Source organism: Rhinatrema bivittatum, chromosome 5 (genome assembly GCF_901001135.1).
Source record: "Rhinatrema bivittatum chromosome 5, aRhiBiv1.1, whole genome shotgun sequence".
Classification (NCBI taxonomy): Eukaryota; Metazoa; Chordata; class Amphibia; order Gymnophiona; family Rhinatrematidae; genus Rhinatrema; species Rhinatrema bivittatum.
Window position 1 is genome coordinate 120,289,013 of NC_042619.1, and position 24,013 is coordinate 120,313,025.

The window sequence follows — 24,013 nt, forward strand, 5'->3', positions numbered from 1 at the left end:
CCCTTCACTCCCCAGTAATCCATGACAATCTCAGAGTGATTGAAAATCAAAAGTTTCCAGGTATAGAGTTGGAGGTTTTTAAATCCTTAAATATTGGGTGTTATTTGATTAGTTTGCTGTTTTTAAATAGTTTATTGGTGGTTGGGAATTTTTATAAAGTTTAAATGAGCTTTTAAATATTACAGGTTCTGTTATGTTTTGAATTATTTACTCTATTAATATGGTTTTACTATTATAATTGTGTTGTGTCCGCTCTGCCTCACCTCTCTTTTACCCTTCTCCTCCTCCCTTGGAAGAATGGCTGCCTCCGCTGCTGTTTGGCGAAACCCTCGGCGTCTCTGAGCCAGAATGGGCGTTCCCGTCCACCATGCTTCTTCCTGAGGCCTCCTAGGGCACACACACGCATACTGCCTACGTTTTTGAATATGTCATGGCGGGAACCTCAGGGGCAGCCCCACCGCATGACGTCAGTACCTCCGGGTATTTAAACCTCCGCTCTGCTCCAATACAACGAGTTAGCAAGGACTTCAGTTTTGCTACTCTGACCGCTTCTAAGCTGCACGCTTGGATTCCTCACTACCCTCCGGGGTATCTCGCTCCTACGGAAGCTCTGGGTACCCGCTCCTCGGGGGCCTTTCGCTTCTACTCGCCCTCTGGGGTTAATCTGCCTAACCTTAAGGACACCCACCCCTCAGAGGTCCTGTCTGCTTTCTTTCAGGAACCCTCAGCGCTCCTAGGTACTCGCTCCTTGAGGGCCTATTCTGCTCAGGGTATCCTGCACCTCAGACCACGGGTCCCTCTTTTCATTCAACTACCGAAGGAAGTTATTAGCACTGCTACTCTGTATCACTATGCTCCAGCTCTCCTCATTCCATCCTTCAGGTTCACGGCCTATCCCGCGTTGCGGAACACTACCGGACCTTTGCTACATCTGGGTGAGACCATCAACTACAGGGACTGTCTGAGCTTACCGTGATATCGCTGGACTACAGCACTGTCCGTTCCTTGGGCAAGATTCAACTCATTAACAGCAGTATAATAAAGCTTTCTTTCCTCAGTGTCTGCTTACTAAGAGTCTAGCCAATCGTTGTGGTTCCTATGGGGCCCCTCCCCATGGGAGGAGTCATCTCCACTTCAACCAAGAGTCCACAATATGCCACAAACCCAACAAATTGATGTTTTATATTTCTTCATTTATTATTTTATGAGAAAATGTAATGTTTCTGCTTGTAGAGTTGCATTTCCAGTTCAGTTCTTGTCATGTATTTTTATTTATACTATGGTCTCTTTATTCTATTTTTGGCAAGTGTTTGACTCTGCATGTGTGACTGAGGTGAGATAGCTAGCATGTAGCTTTTGTGTAGGAATCTATTGCAGCTTGGTTTGTTTTTTTTCCATAATAGGAAGCATGTTGGTGTTTTAGGGTCTGGTGTAATATTTGCAGTGTTGCCTTTTTAGGAGTAAGGTTGTTACTGTTTGAGTGCTGGCAGCTCATCCTGTTTTTGTCTGGGAAGCTTACCATTTTGTTATAGTAATTTAATTTATTCATGGCTTTCTGAGGGCCAAGCCCACAAACAATGCATGATCTGAAATGTATGCAAATGAGGGGAACAAACATGCCTCCTTGTGATTCCTGTGCATACTCAAGTATCCAGTCTTGCTCTGTGGAAAAGTTGGCAACCCTAATTGCACTGCATGGACTTTTCGTTCCACTTTTTAAAATCAGCAATACAAGTTACTTAGTACAGTGCTGTGCTTCCATTCATTGCATGATCTCCATAAGAACATACGATATGACGTACTACTGGGTGCCTAACAGTGGCCACTCCAAGTCCAAGTACCCAAACAAACAGATCCCAAGCTATTAGTCCTTATTGATTAATAGGCTGCTAAACAAAATGTAAGGTAAAATTAAGTAAACATTTTAAAACAATTAGTAATTAGTCTGCTCCACTTTATTCTGCTATAAAATATATTTTGAGTTTTGACTGCCACCTTTTGTTTTGTGCATCTGTGGCTGGAGCGAGGAAAAACAACTTTCTGCCCCGAGAACTACAGCTACCGCAATGCACTAGAATATAAGTACAACACGCGGGAACAGTGAAAATTCTTCTTCCAGGAGGTGAGGCTGAAAGGCTGCAGGTGGATTCCACTCCCTTCCTGCTGCCAAGACTCAACCAGTCCTTTCATCCCCACTTCCCTCTTCTCGTCGCTAGAGGGGGCAGGTGATCTTCGGCTGGCTGGACCAGGCTCCTCCTCTTCCCTACCCCCGCAGGTTGGAGGGCGGAAGTGACGTCAGCCAGTGCCGGGCTCCGAGAGCGACCAGCTGCGGCGGCGGTTGAGTGAAGAGGGGAACCGGCAGCAGGTAAGAGGCTGCTGTGGGGGTGGCGGTGCGCGCTCGGGCCTGCTCTTCGTGCTAGACAGAGCGCTGCTGTGGACGAGATGGGTAAGAGTAGAGGAGGCGGCGGCGGCTTGGTAGTGCTAGAGACAGGCTTGGAGAGAGGAGGTGCGTGGTTTTGTATTGTTCTTGTTCTTATTTTTGTTTTGGTAGCTGAGCTGCTGCTCTGGGAGAGGCGGAAGGGTTTGCAGATGTGGGACCCGGGTCGAACCCTCAGATAAGTTTAAATTTACGGTTCTTGGTTAGTTGTCCCATTAGCCCGCGGCAGTATGGGAGATCCTCGGCAGCCTGGTTGCTTAATGCTGTTGCTGAACTGTGTTCACTGCTCGCAAGAGAAGGCAGACAAGGCATGTCTGCCACTGTGCGACAGTGAAGCCTGCTGGCTGACTGAGGCTTGCATGTGTTAGGTTCTGGAGCAGAGTTTCCCCAAGCCTGTTTTGGTGACTCCAGAGCCAGTCAGGTTTTCAGGATGCTTGCAGTGGATATGTATGAGGTACATTTGCTTATACTGGTTCTCAGGTGTATGCGGATTAATCTCTTGCATATTCGTTGTAGATATTCTGAAAACCTGTCTGGCTGAGGATCACCAGGCCAACTTTCTGAAGCCTTGTTATGAGGGAGCTGAAGTCTGTCTGTGCCTCCTAACTGGAGCATATCTTAGTGATGACTGGGCTACTACAAGAAATCTAAAACGTGTGTTTGGTAGCTGGGATTGAAGAACCGGGTAGGTGTTTTACTCATTACATAAATACAAATATATTAAGACAACGCATAAAATCTTAAAAACTGTCTTCCAATATGCCTGTTGAAACAACATAGTCTTAAGCTTTTTCCACAAAGTCATATAATGGATCTCACTATGTAAATCTTTTTTTTTTTTTTAGAATTGCATAATATTGGACCAATGATAGATAATACTCAATTATGTTTCTTCTGCTGCCTAAATACTTTAAAAGATGGAGCCATGACCAAATTTAGTGATGCAGAATGTGACTGCCTAGCAGCAGTGCAAGGTGATACCACAGCAGAAAGACAAACTGGTACTTCACTATATAAGGCTTTGTGCAAAAGGGGCAGCTCTTTAATCTGAATTCTTTCTCTAATTGGCAACCATTGAAGGTCCTGCAGCACAGGTGTTATTCTTTCTTGATATCCTACACCTGATATCACTTTAGGTGCAGGTTTTTGGACCAAATGTAATGCCTAAATATTTATTAAAAAGTTAAGCCAGTGTAAAGCCACTGTATCTTTCTTATGCCTACATTAGGCAATGTATCTTGTACTGGTTAACCCCATATATACCTATCCAAGTTATATCTACCTGTTCACTGTAAAACGTTTACTTGTAAATGTGATTGTTCTGTTATAATGTAAACCGAGTTGATCAGTAATTCTGTTATTGGAAAGTCGGTATATAAAAATGCTAAATAAATAAATAAAGAGCGTTACAGTAATCTAACTTAGATAAAAACTAAGGCTTGCATAATGGATCAAAAGTCCCCAGATGACATGAAATATTTCAAAGGTCTCATCTTCTTTAACTTGAAAGGCTGACTTAACTTTACTAATCTGAGATTTCAGTGTGAAAATGCCCAAATTTCATGCTGGGCATGGAAGAGGAGAAAAAAGCAAGAGCAGCTTTGTCATACCCAATAAAGGAGAAATTGGCCTACTCCTGTCCAGACTGTTGCAGAAAGGGCAACCTTCTGCTGGGTCTGTGACACACCTTCCATGACCTCGCAACACACTAGGGTGTCCCGACACATCTGTTGAGAACCACTGTTCTGGAGGATCATTCTTACCAATCCATGCCACTACTGTCTTCCAGTTCATCACCAGTCAACTCAAAATCATCCAATTGTTTATCTGATCAAAATACTGGTAAACAAATTCTAAGAACATAAGTCATATTGGGTCAGAACAAGGGTCCATCAAGCCAAACATCCTGTTTCTAAGAGTGGCCATTCCAGGTTACAAGTACCTGGCAAGTATGCAAATACTAATTAGATTCATGCTACTAATGTCAGTAATAGCAGTGGCTATTTCCTAAGTCATCTTGATTAATAGCAGTTAAATGACTTCTCCTACAAGAACTTATCCAAACCTTTGTTTAAACTCAGCTACACTAAGTGCACTAACTCATCCTCTGGCAACAAATTCCAGAGCTTAATTGTGTGTAGAGTGGAAGGCTTAGATCCACTTGACTGGGTCATGCTAATAATGGACGCCAGCATGGTCCATTGGAGAGCACATTGCCAGTATCAGATGGCTCTGGGAAAATGTTTAGAAACAGGAAAATTTATGGCTAGTAAACAGGTTAGAACTGAGGACCATCAGGCTGGCATGTTGGGCGTTCCTTCTAAGATTAAAGGAAAAGGCAGTCTGAGTCATCAGCCTCAGGCTTGAGGAGGAAGTGAGGGAGATACTGATTTGGGTTTAGAAGCACCTGACTTAGCTGTCAGCATCTCATGCTGTAGGAAGGGAAAATGTGCAAGTAGATTTGCTAAGTGGGAACAAGCTGGACCCAGGCAAATGAGAACTCAGCTGAGAGACGTTTCAGATGATAGTTGAACAATGGGGGCTAGCAGCAATGGACTTAATGGTAACTCAAGCCAACACCCAAACAGATGGATTCTTCAGTCAATGTAAAAAAAAAAGCAGGATCCAGAGGGATAGATGCCTTTGGCCCAAGGGCAGATTTCTTTATGTATTTCTGCCTTGGCCATTGATAGGCAAAGTAATAGAGGTAGAAAATCACCCATCAAAGGGAAACTGGTTGCCCTGGATTGGCCAAGGAGACTGTGGCATGTGTACCTAATAAGGCTGCTAGTATGAATGCCCCTGCAGCTTGCCAGAAACTGGGGATTGCTCTGGCAAGGTCCAATACCAATGGAAGACCCATTTCCATTTTGTCTTTGGCCTGGCCCTTGAAAGGGCTTGACTGCAAAACAGGAGAAACTCAAAGGCAGAAGTGGTAACTATGCTGAAAGCTCATAAAACTCAACTTCATTAACCTATATTAGAGTCTGGAGATTGTCCTACTGCCGTGACAGTGGAATTTCTCTATCAAAGTCAGATATCTCACAAATCCTACACTTTTTACAAAAGGGTCCCAATGAGTGGTTCTCAACAGGTGAGTCGGGACACACTAGTGTATCGTGAAGTCCCAGAATGTGTGGCGCAGAGCCAGCAGAAGACTGATCTTTCCTCATTAGTCTGGGCAGGAGCTGTCTGACTTCTCTCTTACTATGTATGATAGGAAGCTGCTTTTGCGTCCTTCTCTTCCTGGCTAGTGGGAAGTTGTTCCCTCCTCCTTCACCCAGATCAGAGCACGATATCACCAACTGCTGTTCATATGGGTGTGGCAGACGACAACTTTATCTTCCTCTGCCTGGCCTGGCAGTGAGGCGGCTGCTGCTCTTTTCACCCCATGGAGCCTGAATGTGAAAGCAAGGAGCATAAGGGAGAAAGGTGCGTGAGGTATGGATCTGCTGCTTCTGCCTCCTCATCTTCTTCTCCTCAGTGCTTCTTGCCCTCATCTATTGCTGATAAAGAGTGAGGGAGACTCTGCAATAGACTGAAGTCTTTTCTGCTGGCTGGGAGCCAGAGGAGGGGGAAATGTACTAGGCAGGAAGGTGTGGGAAGATGGGGAGTCAGGAGTCTGCTGGATAGGAAGGGGTGGGGGAAAGAAGGTTAGGGTTGCTGGGTAGATAGAGGAGGGGAGGGGTTGGGGCTGCTGGGCAGGGAAGAGAGATGCAGGTGTGGGGCTGCTGGGTGGGGGGAGAGGGGAGTAGAGAATGCCGAGCAGGAAGGGGTAGGAAAGAGGTGGTCAGAAGTATTTATTTTGGGAAGGGTAGAGGGAAGGGCAGAAAGGGAGCACAGGGAAGAGGATGTGGGGTTGGGGGGGTGTCGGGAATGTTGGACAGGGATATGAGCAGTTGAAGGGATGATTGAGTAATTGGGAGAAGTGAGGGGTGATGGGGGCATGGAGGGGAGTGACTGGGTACAAGGGCCATAGTAGGTCAGTTTTGAGAGTATTCATTTCTTCTCTTTGAACTTTACTTAGTATAGGAGGAAATATATTTTTCTTTCTAGTCTCCAGTTTTTCACTGCATGCAGAAGGTGGTCTTGGGGTTTCCAACCAAGTTTTGTTTCCACATTTGTAATTTGCGGTCTTTTATTCTATATTTGGTGACGTCAGGTTTGTCTGTGTTGTGTGTGTGTGTGTGTGTGTGTGTGTGTGTATGTGACTGAGATGAGGTACTTTACTAGAGGTTTGTATCAGCCTTATTTGTTGTATTTTATCAATATTATATTGCACTGTGGTGACCTGCTGCCTTTTCATGGGTAGGGCTGTTGCTGTTTCATTTCTTGGAGTTAGTGCTGCTGAGGTATGGCAGGTGTGAATGACATGTACAGAGTGGGGTTTGTTTGTATTATTTTACAATGCGTCTGGTAATAGGAGTTTGTGATGCTGTTATTGGGATGACACCAGAATCAGAATATCTTTTTTTGTATGGTGAGTTGTGCAGGGGAATGTCTTAGTTCTGCTCTGCAATCATTGTTAGGAAGCAGGGGACTCCTGTGGATGCAGAGCATATGCTTTATATTTAGTCCCATGTGTTCAGTGTGTCACACTTGTGAGCATCATCTCTCAGTTGTGTCCTGATAGAAAAAAGGTTGAGAACCACTGGTCTAGATAATGGCTTAGCTCTCGGTTCTTTGAAGGTGCAGATAGCGGCCATATCCTGTTACAGGGGCCTTATTAAAGGCACCCAGGTAACGGCACATCTGGATACAGGGTGGTTTTTGAGAGGGGCGAAGTGGCTATGACCTCCCTTCAGAACGATTGACCTTCAGTGAGACCTTAACCTGGTTCTTAGTGCATTAGCAACAGCACCCTTTGAGCCCCTGAAGCAAGTGTCGTCTCTTAAGGATCTGACATTAAAAATGTCTTTCTTGGTGGCAATTTGCTTGGCCAGATGCATCTCAGAGTTGCAGGCCCTCAAGTTGCGAGCCCTATTTAGTAATCCCCGCGTTCAGTCACATTTAAAATGGTGCCCTCATTCCTCCTGAAGGTAGTATCTCCTTTCCATCTGAATCAAGCAGTAGTGTTGCCAGTTTTCAGAAAGAGGGAATGTAAAGGGGAGGACAGAAGTCTTCGCCTACTGGACGAATTTCAGGTCATCTAAGATACCTGAAAGTTACAAACCCCTTCATTGAATTCGATAGGCTGTTTTATGGACTTCGAAAGGGGGAACTGGCCTCCAAGTCTATGATAGTGAGATGGATTAAAGAGACCATCTCGTCAGCTTACATGCTGAATGGGTAGGCAGACGCCGGCAGATCTCCATGCTCACTCTCCTCGAGCACAGGCATCTTCCTGGTCAAAAACATGATTGGTCTCCACAAGGGAAAACTGTAGGCTGGCCACTTGGTCATCCTCAAATTTTTTTCCAAGCACTAAAGGCTGGATATACAGTGAAAGGAGGAAGTTATTTTGGGGACTAGGTACCTTAAGGCAGCCTTTTCTTCCACCCGGACTGGGGTCTAGCAGGCAAAAAAGAAGGTAAATTCTTACCTGAATTTTCTTTCCTTGAGTCCTGTTAGACCAGTCCAGGCCCTCCCCAGGAATACAGGGGCCACAAGCAGACACACAAGGTGACTATATCTCTCGCCATTCACCTCTTCATTCTCCCCCCCCCCCCCCCCCCCCCAAGAGAGAGTGACCTCAAAGGACCAAAAAAGAGGGAAAGATGTAAAGAAGAGAGAAGTGGAAAATAAAGAAGACAAAGGAGTTCTTGGCCAGTTGCTTTGGCAGGAGGCTACTGGCAAGGGCCTATGACCACGCTCCCTTTTATGACCAGAAGACAGGTCTTGAAAAGGGTGCATCCTCTGACTCTGACAAGTGAGGAGTGGTGAAATCCTAAGAGTAATGGACTGGTCAAGCAGGACTCAAAAGAGAGAAAATTATCAGGTAAGAACAATTTTACTATATATAATAACACAAATAACTTGATAAAGAAATAACAAAAGGTGGAATGAGAAATTAGAAAAATTTTCAATAACAAATAAAAGAAGCATTCAATTGGGTGGAGTGCACTGTTAGCCCGGGTTTGGCTGCGCGTTTTCGACGTGCTAGCTTTACTACTTATACAGTAAGGGGTAATAGCGTGTCAAACGCACGGCTAACACCCTCCCTCCCCCCCGAAACTAATAGTGCCCGCAACATGCAAATGCATGTTGATGCCCTATTAGTTATTCCCGCGTGATCCAGAAAGCAAAATGTGCAGCTTTGCTGCACGTTTTACTTTCAAAAATTAACGCCTGCCCAAAGTGCATTCATTCACTGCCGGTGGGGGCTGCCGGAGAGGCAGCCCCCACCGGCAGTGAATGAATGCGCGCCTGTGCGACCCCTGCGATTCGGCGCTCAAGGCAGTCACATGCCGTGACGTCACGGCATGTGACTGCCTTGAGCGCCGAATCGCAGGGGTCGCATAGGCGCGCATTCATTCAGGCGGAGCCGGCGGCTTTTGCCGCCGGCTCCTCCGCCTGGATGAATGAATGCGCGCCTGTGCGACCCGGCCTAGATTTAACACGCGACCGCCCGCCTGCCGGCCGTCTCGAACTAACGCGTGTCCACCCGCCGCCGCCTGGAACAGGTGCCCACCCGCCCGCGGCCTAGATTTAACACGCGACCACCCGGCTCCCGCCGCCGCCCGCCAGCCGCCTGGACCTACGCGGCCTTCCGACAGGTATTTAAAAATTTTTTTTTTTTTTTGAACACTCAGGTTTTTACATATTTTTGGTATTTTTTTTTTTTCACTTCATGGTGCCTGTCATTTGAAATGACATTTGAAATGACAGGTACCAGCGCACCCTGGTTACTGTATAGGCGCTGTATTAAGCGCCTATACAGTAAAATGGGTTACGCGGGCATAACCCTTCCCTACCGCTTTAAAGCCGCGGCATGCATTTGCATGCGATTAGAGGAGAGTATCGGGGACTTAGTGAAGAGAACTGTGCGTGCGGGGAGGAAGGGTGCGCCTGACACTGCCGCACTGTTATTACCGCGGCCTTACAGGATCGACCCGTAAGAAAGAGAACTGCAAATGGGTGGGGGGTCCTGCAAATTAAGCCATGCCAAAAACTCATCTAAAACAGAATCCGGGCCTGACCATAACAAGATAATGTCGTCAATATATAGTTTCCAGAGAAGTACATGATATTTATTTGGAGCAATAGTCAAAATCTACTCTTCAAACCTACCCATATATAGATTTTCAGTGTCCGTGGCTATTGAGTCCCCCATGGCTACACCCTTAATTTGTTTAAAGAAACGGTCCCTAAAACAAAAGACATTTTTGTTTCATTGCTATAGATGTTAGGTCAACTAAAAACTGTCAGAATCTGACAGGGATTCGGTCTCAGTTCTAAGTATTCACGAACAATATTGATCGCATCATCTTGTGCGATATTTGTATACAGTGCAGCTACATCAATGGTAACCATCCACAATTCTGATTTGGGGACAGTCAAACTTTCTAAAATGTTAATGTTATGACCTGAATCTCTTATGTATGAAGGTAACTCCTCAATAAACACTCGCAAAAATCTGTCCAGAAACACTTAGGTTTAATACACAATATGGGGCAGATTCTCAAAGGGGTACACGCAAAAGATACGCGCAAGCCCCGGGACACACGTATGTCCCGGGGCTTCGAATAAGGGGCTGGCCAGGCTGTGGCGGCGGTCCGTGGGCGGGGCCGAAGGCATGAAGGTGGTCCGGGGGCGAGGCCGAATGCTCCAGCACAGTGGCCTGTGCCGGGGCAGGGAGCCGGTGATGCGCGCAAGTTACGCCTGCCAGAAACTCCACGAAATAAGGTGTGGGGGGGGGATTTAGTTAGGGCTGGGGGTGGGTTAGATAGGGGAAAGGTGGGGGGGGGGGGACACACCAAAAGAAAAGTTTGCTCCAAGGCCGCTCCGATTTCGGAGCGGAGGCAGGCTGCTCGGCTCGGTATGTGCAGGTTGCACAATTGTGCATCCCCCCCGCGCGCGGCGATCCTGGATTTTAAAACATGCGTGCGTTAGGTTCCAAAGGACTAGGAGGAGTCCATGTAGATTTTGAACGAACTGGTATTTCATTAGAAACATCTTCTTGACCAGCAAAAAGTCTAAGTCTCAACAAACCCACAAATCTTTGTAATGCTAATTGTATCTGAAAAGTCTCCAACTTAGTAGGTGCGAAGGATAAATCCCTTTCCAGAACAGACAACTGAGCCCAGCTTAAAATCCCAGAGGAAAGATTTACCACTGCGGAATACCTGGGAGTTGCGATATTGGTTCGTGGTTGAATCATTCTCTTGATATTCTCGCTGCGGCTTTCTTATGCCTCAAACAATCCCGGGATCATTCGAAGAGAGCCCGCTTTGAAAATGTGGACGTGTGTCTGTTAAAGCTTAAAAAAAAAAGGAACAGAACCAGAAGAAGCAGACAAAGAACGATTATCCTCTCCTCTCTTCCCCTCCCTCCCTCCCTCTGTGGTGGTCTATTCTTTTCATCCCCCTAGGAATCGTCTGAGTTTTGAAAGGTCACCTTTCTATTCCTTAGGTGGGGACCAGCCGGCCCCCATCCATTGATAAACTACCCCTCGTTTGTAATCCTTCCCATCCCTCAAATTGTGAATGTTTAAGTTTACGTAGGTCATTTGCAAAATCCTCCATCTGTACTTTGAGATGCTTTTCTAGCTTCTCAAACGCTTCCACATTGTCTAGATTTTTTTTAGGGTCAATTTTTTCTCTAGATCTACTTTAATCTGTGATGCTGTATCTTGTGCCTTTCTAATAAACATCAGGTCTAAAACACATTTATTTAATATCTTGTTCCAGTCTTGTATGAATTTAGGGTCTTCACTATAAAGATGAGGTTCCTTCTGAATGCGAAAACCCCGAGGGATTCTCTGTGCTCTACAGTATTCTATTAGAATTCCAGCATGAAGCTCAGTACGTATTGACTGTTTTGAGTTGACCGATCTTATCCCAGGCAAGACTGTTCGAACTGCCCACAGTATGAGTAAAGGCAGAGGGGGCCTCTAGAACTTCACGAAGTTGTGCATCTTAGTTTCACAGAGTATTAGTCCAACTGAAAGACATCTCGGCAGTCTTGTATGTGGAAACCACCAAAAGACGACAAACCACCGCTAATGACTGTCTACCTGCGACAATGCTAAACAAACACCCAAAAAAAAAGGTCAAACACTGGCTCACTAGTCAAATATTCAATTGATAATTTATTGTAGTAATGATTGGTTGGCCGCATGCTTTCGATGCGCTATTACCCCTTACTGAATAAGGGGTAAAGCTAGCGCGTCAAACGCGCATCCAAATGCGGGATAACAGTGCTGTATCGGCCCGTGGGTAAGGACCCTCACTAAGAGCCCCAGTACTCCATTTAGTGAGATCTATAGCAGTGGCTAGTCACAGGGCATGCTCAAAAACTTTTCTAATGTCTGCTCAGGAGTCAATTAAAAAGTGTATGTTAGTGGTTTCCTTTAAATAAAGTCTTACCAAGGGCTTGATTTCCTTTAAATAGGAACTCAAGCCCTTGGTCTGTCCTTTTCTCCCCATTCTGTGTCTTTTGGGAGGAAAAAAAGTAAAACGTGACCCTTAATGCCTTATAAATGTTTTATAATGAAGGATGGATAGTGGAGAACAGACAGAGCAGGGGCCATAAAACATTTTGTAGAATTGTCCTTCTAATATGGTGTGGTTTTTCCTAGTAGCCACATTTTGGTGGTGGATATAACTGAATTATTTGCAGGCTGTGATACCTTTTATTGGTCCAGCTGGAGACTTATCCAAAAAACAATGTATATAAGCCTTTGAGATCACATCAGTCCTCCAGAGCCACAAATGGGCCAGGTTTTCAGGATATCCAAAATGAATATGCATAAGAGTTGCATACAATGTGTGTAAGAGAGAGAGAGCACGTGTGTGTGTGTATATGAAACTTGAGCCCTCTGGGGACAGGGAAATATTTACAGTACCTGAATGTAATCTGCTTTGAAGTGCTAAAAAGCAGAATAGAAATCAAATAAAAATGAATGTATAAGAGCAAGTCTGTGTGTGTATGCGAGAAAGTAAGCAAGCATGTTTGTTTATATGAGAGAGGAGAAAGCTTATTAGCAACAACCCCTCTCCTTTCTCCCTTCTAATCTGTGACAATATCAGGGCATCTGGAAATCAAATAATCCCATGTATGGACAGCAGGGGATTTTTATCCTTTATTGATTTTAATTATCAAGTTCTGCATGACATGTCTGCTAAATAGTTTATTGCTATTTGGAAAATTTGCATGACTTTTAAATTGCTGGATGATCTATTTATCAGCTGTTTTGAAATCTTTAATATGGGTTTACTCTATTAAAACAAAATCAAGAAATATACCTTATTATGAGGAATGGTGATATTTCTGTTTTCAGTTATTGCGCTGCATACATAGTCCAGCATCATGTAGTTTCTAGCTCAATTTTTGACTACATGCTTCTGTTTGAAGTTTATGGTGTCTCTATTCTGTGTTTGGTGAGGGTCTGGCTGTGTTCTGCAAGTGTGATTGAAGTGAGGTATTCTGCTAAGCTTGTAGGGATCTATAGCATTCTGGTTTGTTCTATTTTCCAAGTAGGAGGCCCATTGGTGTTTTAGGGCCTGGTGTAATATCTGCAGGTTGCTTTTTCATAGTTCTGGTTGTTGTTGTTTGAGTAATAGCAATTAGTTCTATTGGTATGGGAGGCTTACTATATTGAAATTATACTACAATTTATTCATGACTTTAAGGGCCAAGCCCATGCCCAACCTACGCCAGGAACATTGTCATCTCACATTCAGAAAAAAACTGAAAACTTGGCTCTTCGCCCAAGCTTATCACTGAAGAAACCCATGGTACCCGCAAGGACCTCCACCCCCCGGTTGATGTCCTCTTCCAGCTGCATTAAGTATCTGCTATTCTAGAACTGCTGATGTATATTAACATTACAATTGAATCTCCACTATGTAAATATGTATTTAAGTTTAACAGAGAAGCAACCGCTCCTTGCTGTTCGGCTCTGCTATACATTTAGAATAGAAATTGTTAATCTATCCTTTCTCTTCAAACAGCCATGTTCGACCTCCCTGTTTTAATGTAACTTTTGCTTCCTGTGTTAATTGGTTTCCCCCCCCTTGTTTATTGTAAACCGGCACGATAAGACCTTGTCTTGAGCATCGTATATTAAAAGAACTTAAATAAAATAAGTAAATAGGCCTAAAATCAATTCCAAGTATCCTTGTTTTTTTATGAAGGGATTTTTGGTTGCGGTGCCAACAGTGCATGTAAATATAATATACATGTGATATTTTTACTTCAGAAGACTGTACTTTGAATCTTCTTTTTTTTCTTAGAAATTATGCATTTATGATAATTTTACATTTGTTTATGGTGTTGGTGGCCGCAGGCTGTAAGTTTTTTGCCTAGGGCACCTAACACCCTTGCACCAGTCCTGACCATTGGTTTGATTAAAACAGAGCTTTCAAGTACAGGAAGCTTTTTTTTTTTTTTTTTGGCACAATGCAAGTATTAAGTCCTAGAGTCAACTTACGCTGATTTCCAAGTGAGATTCATTCCTGTTGTGGTGTGTGCAAAATTAGGCCCATTTGGAGACATTTACCCTGGGTGAAAGATGGTGCACTACCCCACAGGTTTCATGCTTATTCAACCTTCATGGCCTCGGCCAGCAAATAATTTTCATGGATTGTGGAAGTTTACTGGAGTTATTTTTTTCAGAAATTGTGACTCTGGCAATGAAAATTAGTTTAGATCCATGTCATGAACCCTCTTATATACATTATTGCCCTGTCTCCTGGGATAATGGAAATTATTGAGACTGTTTATAAAGTTATGGAAAATTTGTTCATCTCTTTAATTTTCTGGTTTTCTGTACCAAGGTTATGACTGAGTGTGGAGAGATGCAGATAACTCTTTGCTTGGAAAGGTCCGTTCTACTCTTTCCCCCCCCTCCCATGTTACTCTTTTATGGATTCCTTACCCCATCGGATAATTTTTCCATTAATTTGTCCTTTTTCTAAAAATGTTGTATGTACGGTGGTTTGGATGGCTCTGGCTGAGAGCAGGTAGTTATAAGAACATAAGATATGCCATAGTGGGTCAGACCAAGGGTCCATCAAACCTTGTTTCCAGCAGTGGCCAATCCAAGTCACAAGTACCCAAACAAATAAATTTCAAGCTACTATTGCTTATTGATTAATAGCAGTTTATGGATTTTTCCTCTAGGAACTTATCCAAACTTTTTTTTAAACCCAGTTACACTAACTACTGTAACCACATCCTCTGGCAATGAATTCCAGAGCTTAACTATGCACGCAGTGAAAGAATTTTCTTCAATTTGTTTTAAATGAGCTACTTGCTAACTTCACAGAGTGTTCCCTAGTCCTTCTATTATCTAAGAGAGTAAATAACCTTTTTCCTTGCATGTAGCCAGATGGACTAGGGACCATTGGGTTATGTGCTCCCCTGCTAGCAGATGGAGATGGAGTCAGGTTTCAAAGCTGAGGTCATCCTAGTTATACCCCTGCAGTGACCTCAGCCATTCAGTATCTCTCGTCTCCCAGCAGATGTGGATTGTGCCTTAAACACAGTATTTGTTAGAAGAGGAAATTTTACCTTTACGTTTTACCTTTAAATTGAAGAAAGATCGAGCCCCGCTCTCTTGCAGTGATACCTAATAGTCCCTCCTCCAGTTGAGAATTCCTGAGGCGATTTCAGAGATCCCTCAGAGGTTTGCCTTGGTCCGGTAGCCGGTTCCCAGCATGAACTTTGCTGCTGAAGCAGCTGAAAGGCAGCGGGTGACTGCCTATGCTCTCTTTCTCCCCCTCCCCCCTCCTGTAGACAGAGACTCTGTACTCAGCCAGTAAGCGCTGAGCCCAGGTAAGTAAAAGAACTACTCCTCTGATTCAGAGACATGGAAAGGCTCCAGTAAGTCTTTCCTTTGTTCTCTTGCTTGGCGAGCTGTATTGACGACGTTCCCAATCCTGTTGGGGCAAGGGAAGGCGGTTTCCAAGCAGGTTGAGCGGCTCGCCGATTGGCTAGTCCCTGCTTCAGGCTCGATGAGGCACTCCATGTGGCAGGCTGCAGCAGCGCCATTTTCCCCCATAGATCGTCGGTACGCGTGATGCGGGCCAGCCCTACTGTGCGCATAGGTACACGCTCACCTGTGCACATAACCGCGTGCATACCTATGCGTGCAAGTACACGCATACGTTTGTGCACAACCGGATGCTTATACTTACGTTGGGGAGGATTTGTGCGCGTTCGAGTTCAAGCGCTAGCCGGCTGAACGCACAAGCTGCACTGAACTATGGCTCCGGCAGCAAAGAAGCACGAGCGACACTTTGTACTGCCTGCCATATTAGGGCTACACAGTCTGATCTTGAATCCTTCCTGTGTCAGCACTGTGAGGAGGCCGAGGGAGAGCTGGACTCTGAGCTTCTCCAAGTCAGAGGACGGGTCAGCCATGACCTTATCCGGCAGTACCGTGGATTTGAACAATCCTGGGACTGCATCCTTCTCGGGAGAGGGCAGTTCAGCAATGCCTATCCTAGTTCCTTCTGGCCTAGGCATGGACCTGGCGACCTTCTCTTGGGTGGAATTCTTTCAGGGCCTTCAAGCCTTTTGTTCAGGTGCAGTCAGCTGCTGCCTCTGCATGGACTGAGACTCAGCTGGGAAGGCCTTGTCTTCCCAGCCCTATTAGCATGCCTCGGGACATGCCTCCCCTCACCAAGGGTATCCCTGACAGGGACCCAGACACGACGGATGATGAAGTCGATGCAAGCTCATTGGAGAACAAGGAAATCCCCCCCCCCCCCCCCCCCCCCAGGCTTGGAACCATATCGGACCATGTTACGGTTTTTCCATAGAGATGAATTTCCGGCACTGGCTTCCCAGATCCTGAAGACTCTGGGAGTTTCTGGCGTGGACACTACGTCAGAGCCAAAGAAGAACCCCCTCCTGGTGTCTCTACGGAAAACCTCTTGCTATTTCCTGATGCTGGAAACCATCCAGGAGTTAATTGACCTGGAATGGGACACCCCGGAAGCACATTGGAAGCTCAGTACCCTCTGGACCCAGAAGCCAAACAACGCCTGCATTTCCTGAAAGTGGATGCCCTGGTCTGCGCCATTTCAATGCGAACTATCCCAGTAGGAGGAGGAGCAGCCTTGAAGGACACACACAATGGGTGGCTGGAGTCCATCCTTAAGCAAGCCTTTGACGCAACAGCAGTGATGCTGTAGATTGCTTCCTGTTGTGCCCTGGTTGCTTGCTCGTGTCTGCTTCTCTTGAGAAAGGCAGATAGCTCAGGGGCGCATTCCAGAAAGGTGATGGAGCCTGCTGCAGCATTCCTAGTGGATGCAAGCTCTGACTTAGTGCGTACCTCAGCCAGAAGGGTAGCCTCTGTGGTGGTGGCCAGAAGGCAACTATGGCTGCGAAACTGGTCAGCGGATGCGACTTCTAAGGCAAACCTCATAAAGACACCCTTTAAGGGATCCCTCCTATTTGGAAGTGAAGTGGAAAAGTTGGCCAGTAAATGGGATGAATCTCCAGTGCCGTGGCTACTGGAAGATAAGAAAAGAGGTCACAGCACCTCTTGCCTATGAGGGATTGGACCAGGGGCTCCCAGTGTTTTCGGCCCTATAGAAACTTTCCATTTCAGACATGTATACCTTCAAGAAGGTTTCAGTCCTTTTGTTGCCATCAACTAAAAAGAGGAACTGGTTTGGGCTTAGGTTCGACCTGAACTCCCCAATGAAGTTTAGCCGACCCATCCATGGGATGAGGAGATAGGGGGTGACTATCCCTCTTCTATCTTCCAGGTGGCCAGCAGGGTCACGTCCCTGCTTCAGGAACTTGGCTGGGTTGTGAACATGGACAAGAGCAGCCTCAAGTCTCCCAGCCCTTACCTGGACTGGGAGTACCTGGAAGTCCGGTTTGACACCAAGCAGGACAGAGTCTTCTCACCCCCTAGAGGTAGTGCTGTGGGCGAGGGCACACATGCAGCCACTCCAACACTCCTGCTGTCACGTTGGATCCCACTTTCGCAAGACTACTCGATTAGCCTCCACCTACAGATGGAAGTATGTTCTCGGCTAAAATGGTGGCTACTGTCTGCCATCGACATCTGCCGAACAGCGACGTGGTCTTCCTTGCACACCTTCTCCAGGTTCTATCGCCTGGACGTCCAAGCCCGAGAAGATGCAGCCTTTGCGAGGGTGGTGCTAACCGGACCTCAGGCGGCCTCCTGCCCCATTCGGGAGTAGCTTTTGTACATTCCATTGGCCCTGAGTCCATCTGGCTACATGCTAGGAAGTGGAGAAATTACTTACCTGATAATTTCGTTTTCCTTAGTGTAGGCAGGTGGACTCAGCATCCCACCCACGGCTGCCCATAAACAGTGCCAAGGAATTGCACATGAATCTCAATCCCAAAGAGGTTACGGGTAAGCCATCACCCTATCCCTAGATCATAGCATCTATGATATTGCTGTGATTCAGCGCTTATGTTTGAGTACAGTTACGGTCACCAGTTTTAATCAAGTTTTTAATCAGGTTCTTAATCAAGTTATTAAACTGTATTCAAGTCTTTTAATAGTATGTCCATAATTGCTTTTGACGAGAATACTGAATGGCTGAGTTCACTGCAAGGGTATATCTAGGGTGATGTCAGCTTTGAAACCTGATTCTGTCTCCATTTGCTAGCAGGGGAGCACATAACCCACTGGTCCTGAGTCTATCTGTCTAAACTAAGGAAAACAAAATTATCAGTTAAGTAATTTCTCCAATTTACATTAACCTGTTTAAGTTTGGGATTCTACCAGGTACTTTGTAACCTGGACTGGCCACTGTTGGAGACAGGATATTGGGTTTGATTGGACCCCTGGTCTGATTCAGTGTAGCAATTCTTATATTCTTAATGGATACCTGACCTCATGACATGCAGCTGTTCTTCTGCTTTATCTCCATACCTACTGATCTCTTGTTTCCCTGTGGTAGCCATTCCTGTTTCCAAGGTAGGGATGGGTTTAGAATAAGTAATGACCCTTCTCTTCCTCTACTGGCTGGATCATTTCCCCAGCTCTAAATTCAGTGGGAAGGAGACAGAGTACAGCAATACAGGTATTTCTGCAGTATACATGGTATCCAGCTGATTGATACATACTTCCCAGAAAAAAGAATCCCCCTCTCTGTAGGAAAATACTTGCAGTATTGGAATGGACTCCACTTTGAAGTGCCTGAAAAAACGGAAAGTAATTAACTTAAATAAAATGTCTGCACAGGCAGATGTAAACAGAAGTCTCATGGCTCAATCCAATCAGCAGCAGCAGGAAGCTGACTTTATGATTGGAAAGTATGGGGTTATTTCCCTTTGCGCTCGATTACCTGTCTTTCCATCTGAGGCGTTCCACCCTCTCCCTTTTTTCACTTTCAAGAAAATTTTAGATGGGCTATGCGCGTAAATTGCCGGGTTTACGCATGTGGCAGGGCCTTGCACGCGCACTTTACAGGAGGGCGGGCCAGGACAGTGCCATTTGACGTTGTCCCGGAGAAGCGCGCACCCAGAACCTCAAGAATGGTCCATGGAAAGGGAAGTAGCAAACCAGATGTTCCCTGCTCATGGAATACCAGTGGTAGATCTGTTTGTATCTCCTCTAAACAGAAAGTTCCAGCAGTATTGTTTCAGAAAAGGGACTCTGATGCTTTCTCCCTAGGTTGGGGCGAGATTATCTTCTAGTTCCTCTAGTTGCAAAACCTTGCTAAAACTCAAGAAAACAGGGGACCATGATTCTGTCACCTATTGACTGAGACAGATTTTAGTTTCCCATCCTTTGGGAGTTATCCATCAGGCAGCCAGATTGGGGAATTTTCCAACTCTCATCATTCTGAACCAGGAAATAATGCGTCATCCCAGTATCAGGTCCCTAGCTTTCGCAGCTTGGATTTTGAGTGGTTAGAACTGAATTCCCTTAATCTATCTGAGGATATGTTTCAAATTGTTCTGGCTTCTAGAAAGGGAAATTTATTTATATATTTAAAAAATCATAAATTTCAAATAGAGGAGGGTTGCCTTCTGACGTGAAGGAAGGGCCCTTGATCCTTTCTTCTGCTCCACAAAATACAGCTTGAATACCTTCTATATTTTTCATTGTGGTCCGAAGACTAACTCTGTTGTGGTTCACCTCCATGCAAAGCCATCTCTATACAGCCTTTAGTTTTTCAGATTCTTGTGATACTTACTCCAGTTGAAGTTGTAGAGATTTTAAGATTTTCTAATTTACTAAAGGCCCTGGTGATTCTTGCCACAATTTTTTTTAAAATTTTTATTGCATTTTAACATTATCTACAAGAACGTTCTTATTCCAGCAGTTTTTGGTGCATACAGCAAATACTCATTACAATAAAACATTTAACATATTTCAAAGAAAGAATAGCTGAACAGCCACCAAATTTTAACAAAAGGAAATCGGGAGGAGAAACATTGAAACTATGAATGATCAAAAGGTAATATTCAAAAACAAACAAGGTATCTCTTGAACTACCCCAACTTAATATTTATGTCGGATGCTCTAATTACATACCCAAGAGCCCTTTAAGTTGGTCCGAGTCTGTGAAAATGTATTTTTCATTGTTGCATTTGACTAAACATCTGCATGGGTATTTAAGCAGAAATTGCCCCCCTTTATCAAGTACTTCTTGTCTATATACTAGAATTTTTTTTCCTTCGCATCTGGGTGTTTCTGGCCAGAGCTGGATACATCCAGACTTTCTAACCATAAAAAGTCACAGATCTAGACCTAAAGAAAAACCTTAATACATTTTCTTTGTCTGTTAAGAAAGCAAAATTCACAATAAGAGTCCCTCTTTGTTTAATCTCATAATCTTGAGAGTTTTGGAGGAATTCAGTGAAACATCTGATGATGGTAATTCTTCTCTCTCTCATTTTCTTCACCTTGCATTTGTTCTCTCTTCTGAGGAATATAGTAGGCTTTGCTTATAACAGGCATGCATCCTGATGGCATTTTTAAAACTTGTAATATATAATTCTTGAACAATTCCACAGAACTCATCTTCTTTATTATTGGAAAATGTAATATTCTCAAGTTTAATGCCTGTATATTGTTTTCAAAATATTCCATTTTTCTTGAAGTTTCTCTCTGCTTTTATTTATTGAAATTGGATTTTTTCAACTTGTAATAGCCGTTTATCCAAACTCTGTTAATCCTACTTGCTTCTTTAAAGATTCAGAGTTTAGTTTTAAGGTATTATTGTTTCTGTGACTGCATTAATCAACGTGGAAATCTAAGAATCCAATCTTAACGATTAAATTTCATAGAGTTTCTAAAGTAATTACTGGAGGTTTGATAATTACGGTTTCACTGAGCTGTGTTCTTAGGTTTGCCCTGGATTCATGCAGATATTTCAGATCTGTGTTCTTCGAAATCGGTGTACTAGCCACCATTGGTGTTAGGGGAGGTAATCCGAAGGCCCCGGAGGTAGGCATCTTCAGCACTGCCTGCCAACCATAATCCTTCTCCACGCTCCGGGTGTCCTCTCCACTTGCATTCCAAAGGTCCACTGAATCAATGGCAGTCTTTCGGGTATCCCCTGGCTCTTGCCAGGGGAGACTGTGTATCCGGCGCTCCCGTGCTTAGCGAGATCTCATCGACCTAGAGGTCGAGACCTCGCTCCAAGTCCCTGCCCTTAGTGGTCTTCACATCAGGAGTAGTTGGGGGCACAGCAAAACACTCTGTAATGCTCCTCTGCATTGTATCCACTGTTGAGGTATTTGAAGTAAGCTTTAACTTTGCTTTTCTTTTTGTATGTGGCATCGTATTCAAAAAATAGGAAATATTTCCAAGAAACCAACTTGAGAGCTAGAGCAGAGCGTTCGCGTGGCGTTCAACAGGCCCTCTTTCCACAATTTTAAAATAGACAAAAATGAATCCATTGTAGTACAAATCTACCAAGTTTAATTGACATGTAACATTAAGATAGGAAAAATATTACATGGGAGAAAACCACACTTAGAACATGCTTTCCATGGGCAGTCTAAAAATCCATTGATTACAATCAATCTTATATAATGTTTCTAAATATAAGGTCAGCTTGACAAAGCAAAACATTAAAAGAATTTTATCTGAACTTGATCAATTACAGTTACAGTTCTGCATTTTATTTAAATACCATAGGTTTTAGGTCCTAACCAATCATTAGGTCAGCCTGACTTGGGTATGTGCAATTACCAATAAGTACAATACATTTTTTTACTGATAGGAAAAGTTCACACATCACTTTATCTATTTTCTGCCACTTATAATTATCTTTTATTTTGTCTATGGACCAAAAAGTCTACTTGTACAAATTTTGCTTACATATTTTTCATTCTTATTATACTCTAAATAGTAGCCTCTATCTTTGATCATAACAAGCATAACATAAATGACGAAAGAACATGAGCTAAATTGAAATTTCCTCTTCATTCTGCTAGGCCAGTCTTCACAGTGAGTTTCGTTCACCTACCAGCAGATGGAGGTAGAGTTCCAGACCTCTTCCCAGAGGCCCTCTCCTATAAAGGCTGGTTCAGCAGGGAAGGCGTAAGTATTTCTCAGCCTCCAGCAGATGGTAGGTGGAGCTGGTATGGCAGGAGGAATAGGCAAGGGCAGCAGCCTCCCTGAGGTTGCATTCCCTGGGGAAGTGCCTGGGCCGGGTCGAGAAACACCTCAGGATGACTGCTCTCCTAGGGTCGCTTTTCCTACCCCCACACATCATGCCCCTGTCTTTGCATTGCTTGGTAACAAAAGGAAGGCATAGCAGCGGTAAGTAGGCCTCGAGCCTAAGACCACAGGACCCAGCCTGAAGTTCCCTGAACTCACACGCTGGCAGGTAAGATGGAGAGAGGCAGGAAGTGCCTGCTGTGTATTACTTTCCCGATGGTGGTAGGCTCATTCTGCCGCAATCGCGACGACATACCATCCGGGGGTCCGGCAGAGAGAGAGGCTCATTGAGTTCCTTGCCCCAAAACACCCACAACTGAAGCAGATATCGCTGCTGCTCAAACTCCTGCTTCCTCCCCAGTAGCATTGGAGGGAGAAGCCTCTGAGGGGGAGAAGAGGAGTTCTTTTCTGATTTCTTGCTAAACTGATGGACTTGAGGCCCCAAGCCCTTTTCAGATGAGCCGGATGATTTGTCTGGGGGGGGGGGGGAGTCCCTGGAGGAGACAGAGGAGGAAAAGAACCCGGGGCCTGAACAGGATGACTCGGCGGTCCAACTACTTAGGGCAGAGAAGTTGGGTGTCCTCGTTTCCGAGGTCTCCCCAAGTCCTCAGGCTTGCTGAGGAGCGGCCTAGAGACAGCAAACCAAGAGGTAGCCCTATCCTCATGGGCCTTAAAAAGCCAGCAAAAGCATTCCCCATACATTCCGCAATCCAGGATCTGATTTCAGTGGAGTGGGCCATGCTAGACTTAAGACTATGGAGCAAAAAGGATATGGTAAGATTGTATGTAATGGATCAGGGAGAGAGAACCTCCTGGGCCTCCCCAAGGTGGATGCAGCGATGTCGGTGTTCTCCAGGAAGACTACCATCCCGATTGAGGGAGGTGCGGCCCTTAGGTACCTGCAGGGTAGAAGGATTGAGATGCTTCTCGGGAAAGACTTTGAGCTGTGTAGCCTAGCTCTACGCTCAGCGATTTGCGTGGGATACACGGCAAGGGCTCAGCTCTGCACTTTACAGCCACCCACAGGGAAGGCTGAAGGCACCAGCAAATAGGAGATGGTGCAAGCAGTCCATAGCAGCATATGTGGGCAATGCCGTCTACAATTTTGATTAGGATCACTACCAATCAAACCATGACAAGCATCATGGCTAGGCACCTCCTTTGGTTAAAGGGCTAGACAGCTACATAGGCATCCTTACATTCATTTACAAAGCATTATAGGCTGAACCTTCATGAAAGTACAGCCTTTGCTGGGGGTGGGCATGTACTAGAAAGAGCGCTAGGATACTTCCTTATAGGATAAGTACTGCTTAGGGACATCCCACTGGTCTGGCTGGACAATGTAGGTTCAATTAGGTCTTACATACTAATTGTATTTCCTTGTGTCCTGACAGACTATCCAGAGCCCACCCTGATAAGAGATGGAAAAAAAGAAAAAGTGAGAAAAGTAGATATGCATTTATTAAGTAGAAATAAGAAAGTAAACATAGGAAATACAGACCAGGGGAAAAGAGCAAAAGCGATTCTCGGGCCTTCTTTATTTTTGTTTGTGTTTTGTTGTAGTTTGTATTAATAAAAATTTAAGTTACAGGAGAACCTCACCCTTTAGCTTGGGCAAAGACTTTTGACGCTTTCCTTGCTGCACCAGGCTCTATAGGGAGGGAATTCAGAAAACGTTTGCCCTCTCTCCATCTGCTGGTAAGAGGGGGACAAGTCCCACTTTTCTACTGGTCTGGCAGGTCTCAAGGAAAGACAATTGTACCTTTTTTAAATAGGGTGGTTCTGCACGTTCATCCCTC

General features: G+C 44.8%; 1 protein-coding gene across 8 annotated transcripts in view; it reads left to right on the forward strand.

The window, feature by feature from the left end:
• Positions 1 to 2,112: 2,112 nt before the first annotated feature.
• Positions 2,113 to 24,013, forward strand: part of RCBTB1 (RCC1 and BTB domain containing protein 1) — a 115,807-nt gene continuing 93,906 nt past the window's right edge. For 2 of the 8 annotated variants that reach the window (XM_029602836.1, XM_029602837.1), the window contains exons 1-2: positions 2,113 to 2,365; positions 2,954 to 3,122. The gene's annotated coding sequence lies outside the window, so the exon portion shown is untranslated. Of the gene's footprint in view, positions 2,507 to 2,953; positions 3,123 to 24,013 lie in introns of all 8 variants that reach the window. The other 6 variants (XM_029602838.1, XM_029602839.1, XM_029602842.1 and 3 more) reach the window with 5 other exon arrangements.